The following is a 12432-nucleotide window of genomic DNA, read 5'->3' as shown; positions in this document are numbered from 1 at the left end:
CTGGGTCCTGGAAAGGTGACAGCCAATATTAACGACAGCAACTACTTTCAGAAGGTACCTGTTGCTGACCTCATTTATGCTCCATCGAGGATCTGGAAGGCATCCAGAAGTCTATCAGTAAAACATATTTCAGTGATACTCAGAACATAAAGGAGAGGTGGAACTTTTCCTACAGCTGTGCAGTGGACAAGCAAGGGCCAACAAAAGCAAGCAGCAGCTGCAGTGCACACTCTAATTCCTGGTCACCAGCACCAGTCAGCAGTGGCACTAGCAGCAGGTGCTCTGACCTCCAACTGGCAGCTGTCCTAATTGACCTTGAAACCAACAGATTTCCATTCCTCCAGCTCTTCCAAACACCCAGTAAGTTCTGTATTTCCTGGCTTCATCTTTTCTTATGCAAACACTTGGAATGGTTTCATTTTTATTGTGTTGAATGTGACACAGAGCCCCAGTGTGAGGCTAGTCAGGGCTTGCTCTACTTTCTATACACACACACACACATGAAATAACTGGGGAGAAGATGTTTCTCTCCCAGAGTGCAATATGGTAATTAACACAAAACAAACCACATCCCTGATTGCTGAGATCAATCCCCAGGGAAACAAGCATCACTGCTTGAAGGTTTGTAATAGTCACCCTGTACAACCACAATGCTTGGTTCCAGTGTGGTCATATCCTGTGCCTCCTTTAGCCAACATCATAGTATCATAGAGAGATACACATGAAATTTCTTCAGATTATTCTTTCCCACGGTATTGATGAGATATATGCTTTCCTAGTGAAGGAGATGCATGGCAGGTCACAATCATGAATCACTAGCTGAATGCCAGACAAAGATGGAGGCACCAAGAGCATTATAAACAAATGAAGAACACATTATAGACTAACATTTCTGCTCCCAAGGAAGACTAGAAAAGCTGTGGACTTTTGTAAATCAAGTCACTTGAGTTTGTAGCCAGAAAAAGAAAGAGAAAAAGAAAAAGAAAAAGAAGAAAAAGACATTGGCCTTCTAAAGTATTGAATTTTTTTAAAAAAAAGATGTTTGTATTTTTTCTTTCTTTTTAGAGGTGTATTGAATTTTATACTATGATATTAACATGAGACTTTTGGGAGATGGGATAAAAATTTATGGCTCTAAGTGATATTTGTGTTTTAAGTTGGCAAGGAGTGGATTGTGCTAGTTAGCTTAAATATAAACTTGACACAACCTAACATTCATCTGGGAAGAAAGTCTTCATGAGGAATTTGTCTAGATCAGGTTGGGTTTTGGACATGTTTGTGTCGAGATTGCCTTGATTGTTATCTAACCTGGGAAAACCCAGCCCATTGAGGGCAGCACTATTCCCTAGGCAGGGGTTTTTGAACAGCCTAAGAAAGGAGAATACTAGCTGAGAACCAGCAAACAGGATGCATTTATTCTCTTTGCTCTTGAGTATGGATGTGATGTGCCTGGTTAAACTCTTACATTTAGTTCCCCACAGTGATTGACTCTATCCTGCAATCCTAAACTGAATACTTACCCTCCCACCCCCAGACTCATTTCAAACAAACATGTCATTTATAGAGAAGGCTCAAACTGGAAAACCTACCCACAAACACAAAATCTGCCACCCAGAAGATGCTAGGAAGCCTTCAGTTAAATGATACACAAAGGAAGAAAGGATTAAGGAGACATAAAGGCACCCTCACTTTAACAAGATTCACTACAATGCCTACCTTCTACTTCATGAGTCTGTTTCTATGTTCCAGGCAACAGCTGGTCCTACTTTATGGTTGTGGGTACAATGAGTTCTAGTAAATCCTGTGTAATAGATGCACTCATGTGCTCCATCTTTTAAACAATCTTCTTAATTAGGGTGCTGTCCTTTTAGCAAAGCATTTACACAGTTACTTTATTGCATTTGAATTCAACATTAGCTTCAATCGACTTAATATGATTTTATGGGTATTTTTTTTAAATTGCTGTACAATGAAGGGAATTTATTTTATCATTATGATGGAGTTATTCTCATGGATACTTAATATCTGTTGGTGCAGAGGCCTAGAAAATGCTATTAAGAAGGTAAGACCTCACACATGTGGTAGATGGTTGTCATTTTGCTGGTCTTGCCTGTATTAGTATAGTCTGATTCTGAGATCCTCTATTTCCTTATCTGTGAGATGAGACCAGGATCTTCCTTGCCTCAAAGCTATTGTGAACACCAAGTGAAACATCCTCCAGGAAAGGACTTTACGAAGCACCTAAAACTGTGTGCTTCTGGGTTTTTCTCTTCAGGTAGAAGCCCCAGTCGTCTAACCCATCTGGCTTTTGTGGATGTGTGGATGATGAAGAAGAAGATAGTTCCGAAGGCTCTGCAGAACAGGTGGGGCATATGCAGAGATGGGAGCCCCAGGTATCAGGGAGCAAGAGAAGATGACCAGGAGCAACAGAGGGCAGTGATGGGGTTAATCAGACCTTTGCTGTGGGCACCTGCTGACATCCCAATTACATCTGTACTTCCTCTTCATTATACCAAGTTGTCTTCCGGGCCTCTGCCTGCTCAGTCTCATCTGAAAACTCATGTTACTCACATTAGAGCCCAAACAAACTATTCTTTCCTTTCAGCACACCAATGTTCTGGAATATCGTCTTTGCTCTGGAGTGCTAGGATTTCATTTATTGGGGTCAAGTACATGAATAACCCTTTGAATATGGGTGAACTGGACCTTGACTGACACCAGGTTTCCACTGTCCGCTCACAGCATAGTTAGCTATGTGTCATCAGTGTCTTTTCTAAATCTGAAGACAAAGATTAATGTAAGTAGGTCACAGTATCTTCTGAATAATGCCATACCATTGTTATTCCAATACATACCTGTTATCAGTCTTCTTCATCATTGTATATCATAGCACATAAGAGCATTAGTCATGGGCATGAGAGATAGCTCAGTGGGAAAAAGAGCTTACTATAGCATTCCAAAAGATCTGTTTTGATCCCTGATATGTCCAAAAAGCTGTTATGGTAGCATGCATCTGTAATCCCAGTGTTCTTATAGCTATGGATACAGGAGAATTGCCATGAAGCCCATGGCCTGGAGTTGTCCTCTTGGGCTGGCAAAATGACTCAGCTGGTAAAGGTACTTACCGCCTAGCCTGGCAACCTGAATTCAATCCCTACACCCATATGGTGGAAAGGGACAACAGCCTAAGAAAATATATTTTCTGACCTCCACATTCATGCTGTATAATCCCACATTCATGTAGATACGCACACACAAACATAAACATGTGCAAAGTAAATAATGGTGAGAGAGCAAAAGCTATTTCCTGAGTTCCCAAACGCATACATCATATATATACACACCCCAAAATAATAATATTTAAGATCATGGCGTGAATGTAGTAGGCTACGTGCATAACATGTATGAAGCTCTGGGTTCCATCTCATGAACAACAACAACAGCAACAACAACAACAACAACAAACCAATCATGACAATCAACCCAAAGTTGTATTGTATTTTAAAGCATATAGGCTTGGAGGTCATAGCTTTAGGGCAAAGAGTCAGAAAATGTACATTTGAACCAGATAATCACATGTGTTACCTGGTGACACAAAGTTAAGTGTGTAAGTTTGAACAAGTTTTACTCTATCTGCTGGGGCCTCAGTTTGCCAAGGTCTTAAAATGGAGATAACATCTACTTCCCAAGGCAAACATCAAAGATTAAAGATAATGCAGGATGAGATAGCCTTAGAGAGATTAATGGCAGGGCCTTACTCTATTGATCCCATCTTACAGACGCGGACACATGTTCTTATTTATTGCCTTCTCATTGATACTAGAACACTTGACAGCACTTCTGGCTCACACACTGATTGACAAATGCTTTAGCTGTAGATCAAGGGGGGTTGAGAGACATTCTTTGTTTTTCTGGCTTTCTTCCCCTCCTCGCTAACATTAACATTTAGTTTAATAGTGGTCATGCCCTTGTTGGCTGACCTCTCAATTAAAGATCAAAACAGAGTCATGTGTCAATTTTAACTCCATCTAACGGCTCTCTGGACATCGAAGCTTTTCTACACTCTAATATGACCCCGAGAATCCACACCAGAGGAAGGCTGAAGTGAAATCTGGTTTTGTGCTTCTGTGTGACTGAAGGGAGTGTGCACTGACCAGAGTTCAGTGTGAAGGCCAAGTGCTGTCCCACATCACCCTTCCCCACTGAGCAGGCAATTGGCCAGGATAAGCCAACGTTGCATCTGAAGGGATTTCCTTGAATGGAACTCAAGGGGGAGAACATGTTCAACTCAAAGGAGAAAACCTTGTGAGAACCTATGTTGTTTGGGATGAAATCAGCCACTCTGTAAATAGCTGGGGGAAACAAACAGAATCACACCTCTTCCTCTCCCATGCTCTGACCGAGAACTGGTTGAGAGGTAAAAGAAAAGATTGAGGCAGAGTCAAGACACCATCTTTATTATTGGGAATGTTACTATTAAGTATGTCCAGCATATGGCTCCTGGGCACATTACATACACCTGGAAAAGCTGAGGACAAAGGATTACTCGAGCCCCTCCCTCCAGCCAAAGTTCAGAATCAGCCTAGGCAACATAGTGGGGTTTCCCCACCCCTCCTCAAAAGGAAGAGAAGGAAGAAGGAAGAGGAGATAAAGGAAGAGAGGAGGAGGAAGGTGAAGAGGCAGCTGACAGCTATGGGTGGCTTCCTCTTTTGCCTTAAATGTCCTATCAAGTAGATAGAGCCACTTGCAGCCAGGACTTTCCTGCTGGTTTCTCACGAGTTAAAGAAGTATGGGGACCTCTGTTCTCTGCAGGTGAACAAGTCCCAGGAAAGAGAAAGAGAAGTGACAAACTTGGGGATTCGAACTCAGAGGTGTGTGCCCAGGACCTCCTTTTAAATTCGCCCTGAGGAGAAATCAAGCAGGCCAGAAACGACAACACAAAGACTGTCATGGTTGTGAAAGTTCCTCCTTACAGAAGGAACCATCCGCTCCATCGGCTCCAGCGAAGAAGGAATAAGATCAACCTTTCTTTCTCCCTGAAAGTGAATTTCACTTCAACAGTTAACTCTGAAAGTCCACAGCTCGTAGCGTTTGTGCTTCTTAAAGCTGACAACTGGGATAGAACACCCATATTTTAGGAATACTTGTAGATTGCAAAATATTTGGCTGCCACCTGTTTCCTTTCCCTTCTTGCGAAGCGTTGTCCTCGGGGCTATCTACAGCGCTCATTATAAATCCATCCATCAACCCCAGCCTCGCAAGACAACAGTGGAGGAGCAGTTGGAAATGGGAGGGTTGAGCAACAGCTGACGGCTGATCTCCAGATCATAGGCAAGGCTATGAAATGTAACAAGATGTGCACCCCCTCCCCCGCGGCTCCCTCAGCCTGGACTATTTCTTAGTGTTCCTGGTTCTGTTGGCAGGAGTCCTACTGAATTCAGTCAAACCATATGAAATCCCTCCTGGGTGTTGCCAAAATAAATTGTTAATCATATCAGACGTAGCACTGAAGAGTATTTATCACCGTCACTTTTCTGTTTGGTAACTGCTCTCCTTTGCTTCGTTCAGGATCGGATGAGAGGAGGAGAGGCCCGGGCTGTGCATGCCACATCTTGTATCTGTCAGAGAGGAGAGAACAGGGGCTTGGGGGCCAGACAGGGTTCATGGGGTCAGCGGGAGGGCACCCCAATACTAACAAAAGATGTCTCTGTCATCCGATTTTAAATAGCCTCTGGAGATATTAACCGTCTGGACTCATTTCGAGCTTGGGAGTGGGAGACCCTCACAGAGGTTGGGCTGGACAGTGTACAGAGGGACATAGAGGTTTGGACCTGTGGGTTTCAATGTGGCTTCGCCGGCTGCAAAACTTACACGAGAGGACTGCAATAGTTTCCAGTAGCTCGTTTCATTATGTGGAGCCACGCGCACCCAGGCAGCTATGCGATGGCTGTTTCTCACTTGCAGTAGAAAGAAAGAAGTTGATCATAAGCAGAAAAGTGACGACTCAGATTTTCTTAATGGGAAAAAAAATATCAATAGATCCAGAATAGACAAGATACGCCTTGGGGTGAGTCCCCATTGGCATGGCTAGTCTAATCATCATAGATTTGTGGAAACAGATGAATTATTGTGAATTGAGTCTGGACCCTCCCTCTCATTTAGAGCGCTCTGTAGGTGTCAGGGCCAACGAGATGGGTAAAAGTGCTTTGCCTCCAAGCCGGACGTGACCTCCATCCCCAGGACCCACATGTTAGAAGAAGATAGCTGACACTAGGTTTTCCTTTGAGTTCTCCATGCGTGCCTTGGTAAGTGCCTGCCCACGGGTGTGCACACATAACAGTAAATAAAACAGAAGAAAAAGAGTTTTATAATTGAAAAGCAGATAGGTCCTAATGGCTCCCATGTCATCCATGGCTGGGTGTCCATGCTGACTTCAAGCTTAGTAATGCCACTCTATTCCCAAGCTTCATCCTTGTGACTCATTTCAGCAGTAACTAATGTGGGCTGGCTGGTGCCGGCCCCAGCATCTTCCTGCTTGGAAGTTGAGAACGCATCTAACCTGAGTGGAGACTGTGAATCCAAGGCAGCCAAAGAACTGTCAGACCAGGACAGACATCGTAGGCTTGTTGGCACATCTGGGAGCTGGAGATGTGATACCTCGAGAGGCTTAGCTGGGTAGTATGGAGAGGAATATATTTGGTAAAGCCTAGAGGGATATGAGTCCCAGCAAGCAGTGTGGTTATCCCGTGCTGGACTTTTAACCTGAACTTTCTGAATATGCACGTTGAATCCACAAGCTTCTGGTTCTGGTGATGGTGTTCCCGTGTATGGGGAGGGAAGCATGCATCCTGGCGCTTACATGAGTGTCTTGTGAGGGATAGGGCGTACATTTTAAGAAAGTTTATTCTAGTCTCCTTCTCTCTTGGGGGGATAAAAGACTGATGGAAAGCAATGTGAGAAGGAAAGGGTTGATTTAGCTTACACTTGCGTATCGTAGTCCATCAACTCAGGAACCTGGAAGCAAAACTGGAGTAGAGTCGTAGCATGGAGGAATGCTGCTTGGTAGCTTGCTTAGCCTGTACTTTTATACACCTGGCCTGGGTTGTGTCTCCCGGGTCAATTATTAATCAATAAAATGCCACCTGGACTTGCCCACAAGGCAACCTGTTGGAGGCGATTTCTCAACTGAGAGGCTCCTTCTTCACAAGTGACTTCAGTCTATGTCACATTGACAGAGACTAATTAATATAAAGTTGAAAACAATTATAAAGTCAACTACAATACGGGCAGTGCCTTATTATCACCAAGTTCTGCATAATCTTCAAGCATGTCAGAGATGAAAGAACTTTCATACACACACACACACACACACACACACACACACATTCTATATTTAGTGGAACAAGCCTGTAATCTCAGAACTTGGAAGGAAGAGGAACAGATATTGCCACAATTTCAGGGCCAGCCTGGGTTATATAGTTAGTAAATTTCTGGCTATCCTGGGCTATAGAGTAAGATACTGCCTCAACCTTCTTTTCCAGAAACGATCTTATATCAACTGAAGTTCTACACAATGGCTGTGCTGAGTGTACTAATAGCTACACTTCAAATAAGTGTATGCTCTTACTTATACTTTGATAAAGACTGTATTTCACATGGGAGTGATCTTGTACAGCTCCGAGTGACTCTGGCCTGCAGCCATATCCATTGCTCATTTTATAAGCAAGTCCATCATGCACCAGAGTTCTCATGCATGCTTATCCTCGGCTCTATTCTTTCTCCATCTTCTGTGGTAGAAGGTAGTGGTACATATTTAAAAGTCTGCTCTGTGTTCCTGGCAGGTGTGAGAGTGTCACTGCACCTCCTAAGAGCTCTGGAATAAAATAAAAGACACGCACACTCAACCTTTATGCTTTCATTTGCCGTGGCTTGCTCAATGACTGGGTCACTTCCGAACCTCCCTGTGACTAGCACATACTCCCCTCTGGTATTTCTGAGTTAACAGTTTCTAAATCTACATTTTATCTTTGCTGCCCCGTTTCCTTCTGGGCAGCCCTCCCATGGGGCCATTTTCTCTTTGCACCAACATTTCGACTGTCTCACCCTCCTGCTCCTTCATGTCATGGTCCATCCTATGCCCCTCTCATGGCAGACTCCTCTCTTCTCTAGGTCTTCTGTTTTCTTGCTTGGGAATCCTAAAAGTCCCACCCCTATCACTCTGCACAGCCATTGGCTGCTGGCTCTTTATTGACCAGTCAAAAAACCAACTGTTGGCAGAGTCCTGAAGCCAATGTGTGAATTCCCATGTGTGATGGCTATCCCTGGTTGTCAACTTGACTATATCTGGAATGAACTATAATCTAGAATTGGAGGGCTCACTTGTGATTCAGATCTTGAGGCTGGGAGGCACAAGTTTCTGACCTGGATCTTGGCATGGAGATCTTGAGACATAGTGGCCATGAAAATCTTAGGCCCACACAAGGTGGTAAAGGTCTTTAATGCCAGGAGACTAAGGCAAGGAGATGTCTGAGTTCAAGGTCAGCCTGGGACAAAACAAATCTGAGATCCAGGTGTGGTGGTATACACCTTTAATCTGGGTCACACCTTCTGCTGGTGACCTACATAAGGACATTGAAAGAAGGAAGATTCTCTCTTCTTCACATGCTTGCATTTACTTGGCAGCACATTTGTTGGAATCTACTAACCCCGGGGGTCTGAGCAACTAAATAGGTCCTTGGACCTCCCATTCACAGTTGGCCATTGGTTGGGGAGTTGGACTACAGACTGTAAGTCAACATAACAAATTCCCTTACTATGTAAGCCCATAAGTTCTGTGACTCTAGAGAACCCTGACTAATACACCATGTAAGCACAAATTAAATCCCCCAACAGTAGAAAGTCTGATAGAAGAAAAATAAATCACAGTCTGCAGTTTCCTTCTGGCCATTATCATTATTCATTTTCTCACAATTTTTCATGAAATGTTGTCATAAATGCACTGTGTATTATGAGGTTCTAGATTTTATGATGGAGCATTTCTACATTGGACATACAAAACATGAGCAAATATTGACTTACCTGTGGGTGGACAGGTGAACGGCTAAACCCTGCCTTGTTATACACAGAAGTGAGGTTTATGAAATGCCTACAAAAAACACAAAATGCACACCAACTTCCAAATCTAGAGGAAACAGAAATAAGGTTGCAGACCATGAGGAAGGAGAGATTCTGCCTACTGCAGTTTCCAATGGTGACATTAGCCTTTACTTTAGTCAGAGAAAATACTCCTAGGGAAAGATGCACACCATCCCTGGCATGACTAGTGTGCCAAGACATGGCAGAGGGAGGACTGACCAGAAGTATTCAGCAAGCATTTCCTTAAGTAGTATAGTTCATCATCGGTGATCATAGTTACAGTTAATGATAGGTTAATTGATAAATAATGACAGCACAATGGGGTAGATGTATCTAGTGGTTCATACAGGAATGAAGAATGAGGCTGGAGAATTTTTTATATGACTAAAAGACATTTTTATATAATTTATTTGTTTGTTAAAATGAATCATAGGTCATAAATTCCCTTCCTGCATTCCATTTCCTTATAAATATGGATTTGGCTTACACTTTACATTTAAATCTACAGATCCTGGATCCAGTTCTGTTTAAGTTGTAAACTTTAGGTCATGATTACATCTATTAGTTAAATTTTGGTGTTGGCTTTGTGTGTTCAATGGTTTCGGCAGAATTTTGAAGAAAAAATAATAATTAGGAACTTATGTTTCTGTGCTGATAAAACTCCTTGTGGGCAATTTTTGATAACTAAGATGATCTACTCATGGACATTTCTGCAGGTCTTACTCCTCCATATTTCAGCAGATGAAAAGGAGAGCTATGTCATTATTACTTAATTTTGTCTGCTTGCATGTGTCCCTTCCCACGTTTGTGAGTGTGCCTATCTGTATGCATGCATGTATGAGCTTATGTGTGTAGAGGTCCAAAGTTGATGTCCAGTGTCTTCCCTGCTCTCTCTTTGGCTTTATTTATTAAGGCAGGGTCTCTAGAAGGACTTAAAGCTGTCTGGGTAACTAGCTTGCCTGGGAATCCCTGGTCCCTACCTCCTGAGTGCCAGTGTTGACGACAAGTGGCTATCACACCTGACCAATTTTACATGAGAACCCCAGGCTTAGACAGCAAGCATGCTATCAACCCAAACAACTTCCCTCCTGTCTTAGCTTGGGATTCTATTGCTGTAAAGAGATACCATTACCAAGACAACTCTTATAAAGGCAAACAATTAATTGGGGCTGGCTTACAGTTTCAGAGGTTCAGACCATTATCATCATGGCAGGAAGCATGGCAGCCTGCAGGTAGACATGGTACTGGAGAAGGATCTGAAAATTCTACATCTTGATCCAAAGGTATCCAGAAGGAGACTCTCTTCCATAGATAGCCAAGAGAAAGCTTTCTTCTACATTGTGTGTAACTTGAATATAGGAGCTTTAAAACCCACCCCAACAGTGACACACTTCCTCCAAGAAAGCCACACCTACTCCAAGAAGGTGACACCTCCTAATAGTGCCACTCCCTGGGCCAAGCATATTCAAACTACCACATTCCACTCCTCCTATAGGCTTGTTCAAACATATGAGTCTTTGGGGGCCATACCTAGTCATAGCATAAAGCAAAATACATTTAACCCAACTTCCAAAGTCCCCACAGTCTATGGCAGTCTCAACATTGTTTACAAGTCCCAAGTTCAAAGTCTCTTCTGAGATTCATGCAATCTTTTAACTGCAATCCTCTATAAAATCAAAATAAAAAAAAAAAAACCAGATTGTATACTCAACACCACAGGCTATACATTAGTATTCCAAAGCATCATAGTGAGGAAGTACTGGACCAAACCAAGACACAAAACCAGCTTGGCAAATTTTAAACTCCGTATCTCCATGTCTGATGTCAAAGAGCTCTTCAGATCTCCAACTCATTTCATCCTTGCTAACTGCAACAAGCTTCTTTCTCTTGGGCTGGTTCCACTCCCTGTTAGCAGCTCTCCTCAACAGATATCCCATGGTTCCGGCATCTCAAACATCTTTGGGTCTCCAAGGAAACTTCAACTTTACAGCTTCTTCTTCCAGTGTCTGGGATTCACACATGATCTTCTGGGCTCCTCCAAAGCGTTTGTGTTACTTCTTCAGCTTTGCCCTCTGTAGCATTGTAGACTATAGTAGAGTCTGGTTGACTCTACTCCATTTGCTCCTGCTGTTCTTGGTAGTCATCCCATGTTACTGGTATCTCCTCTATACTGAGGTCTTCCATTGAACTAGGCTTCACAAAAAGCCTCTCATAGGCTCTCTGCATGGTGCCAAGCCTCAACTTCTTTGCATGATCCCTTCAGTTCTGGGCCATCAACTGCAACTAAGCTTGCAACTTCACCAATGGCCTTTCCTGGCCTCTCATAGTGTCAAGCCTCAGCTGCTGTCCATGACCCCTTCATACCTTTAAAACCAGTACCATCTGAGTGATTCTTACATATTACCAAGTCCAACTACAAGCACAAGGTACAGTCTTGGTTATGTCTGGAACACAGCTTCTTTGTGCTCTTAGAAAATACTTTCCAGAAGTTTTTACCATAGTGATGCTAGTTTCTTCTTAATCAGCACTAATTTCTTAGCTTTAGCTAACCAGCATCAATTGTCCTAGTAGTCCCTTCTATTCTTGACTCTAAATCCTGAAACATGGTCAAAGCTCCTCAGTTCTGCTGCTTGCTGGGGTTGGAACATGGCCCCCTTGTTCTATCACATCATCACCAGCTTTCTGTTTTCCAACTCCTTTACTGCCTAAGCTTGGTTGTCCTGTAGCTTAGTCTGTAGACTGACCTTGAACTCAGAGATCTGCATGACTCTGTCTACTGAGTGCTGGAATTAAAGGCATATACCACCATGCCTAGACCTAAGTCTTTCTTTACCTTTTCACAAGATCTTTATAAATTCTGAATTGTAGTTCATTCCAGATGCAGTCAAATTGACAACTGAGAATAGTCATCAAATTTCATCCCTTGTCAATCTGACATACAATCATATTTCCTTATGTCCAAATGAAAACATTAGCCAAGTCATAGTAACACCTAACATAACTCCACATTCAACTGCAAATGCATGAACAATAAACTTAACTGAGTGGGATCTTGCTCCCAAGGTCACCATTCCCTTCATCTGTTTATCTCTTTGAAGATAGGATTTAGCTCCATTCTACCTCCTGGTACCCTTGAATACTTGAACCATATATTTTGTAATTTTTTTACCCTCAGTTTGCTATGTTTGATCAAAATGCTAGCGATCAACAGGGCAAAGTTGAAACTAGGCTTTTTTGAGACTTCCATTGTCAATGTAATTAATCTAAATCTCTTTACCTTAGCCTCAGGAAGACTCT

The 12432-nt window shown here is 42.7% G+C and overlaps 1 long non-coding RNA gene across 2 annotated transcripts; it reads right to left on the bottom strand.

Moving 5' to 3' along the window:
* Window positions 1-4468: 4468 nt before the first annotated feature.
* Gm31423 lies at window positions 4469-10343 on the bottom strand. 2 transcript variants are annotated; one of them, XR_376972.3, is made up of 4 exons: window positions 10314-10343; window positions 9079-9145; window positions 5872-5957; window positions 4469-5618 (listed from the first exon to the last, which is right to left on the bottom strand). It is a non-coding gene; the product is annotated as a predicted gene, 31423 (long non-coding RNA). The 2 variants fall into 2 exon arrangements; XR_868435.2 differs by lacking the exons at window positions 9079-9145; window positions 10314-10343 and adding an exon at window positions 6983-7141.
* Window positions 10344-12432: the final 2089 nt, after the last annotated feature.

Source organism: Mus musculus, chromosome 5 (genome assembly GCF_000001635.26).
Source record: "Mus musculus strain C57BL/6J chromosome 5, GRCm38.p6 C57BL/6J".
Lineage (NCBI taxonomy): Eukaryota > Metazoa > Chordata > Mammalia > Rodentia > Muridae > Mus > Mus musculus.
Note: the sequence above shows the minus strand (reverse complement) of the source record. Positions and strands in the feature narration are given on the sequence as shown.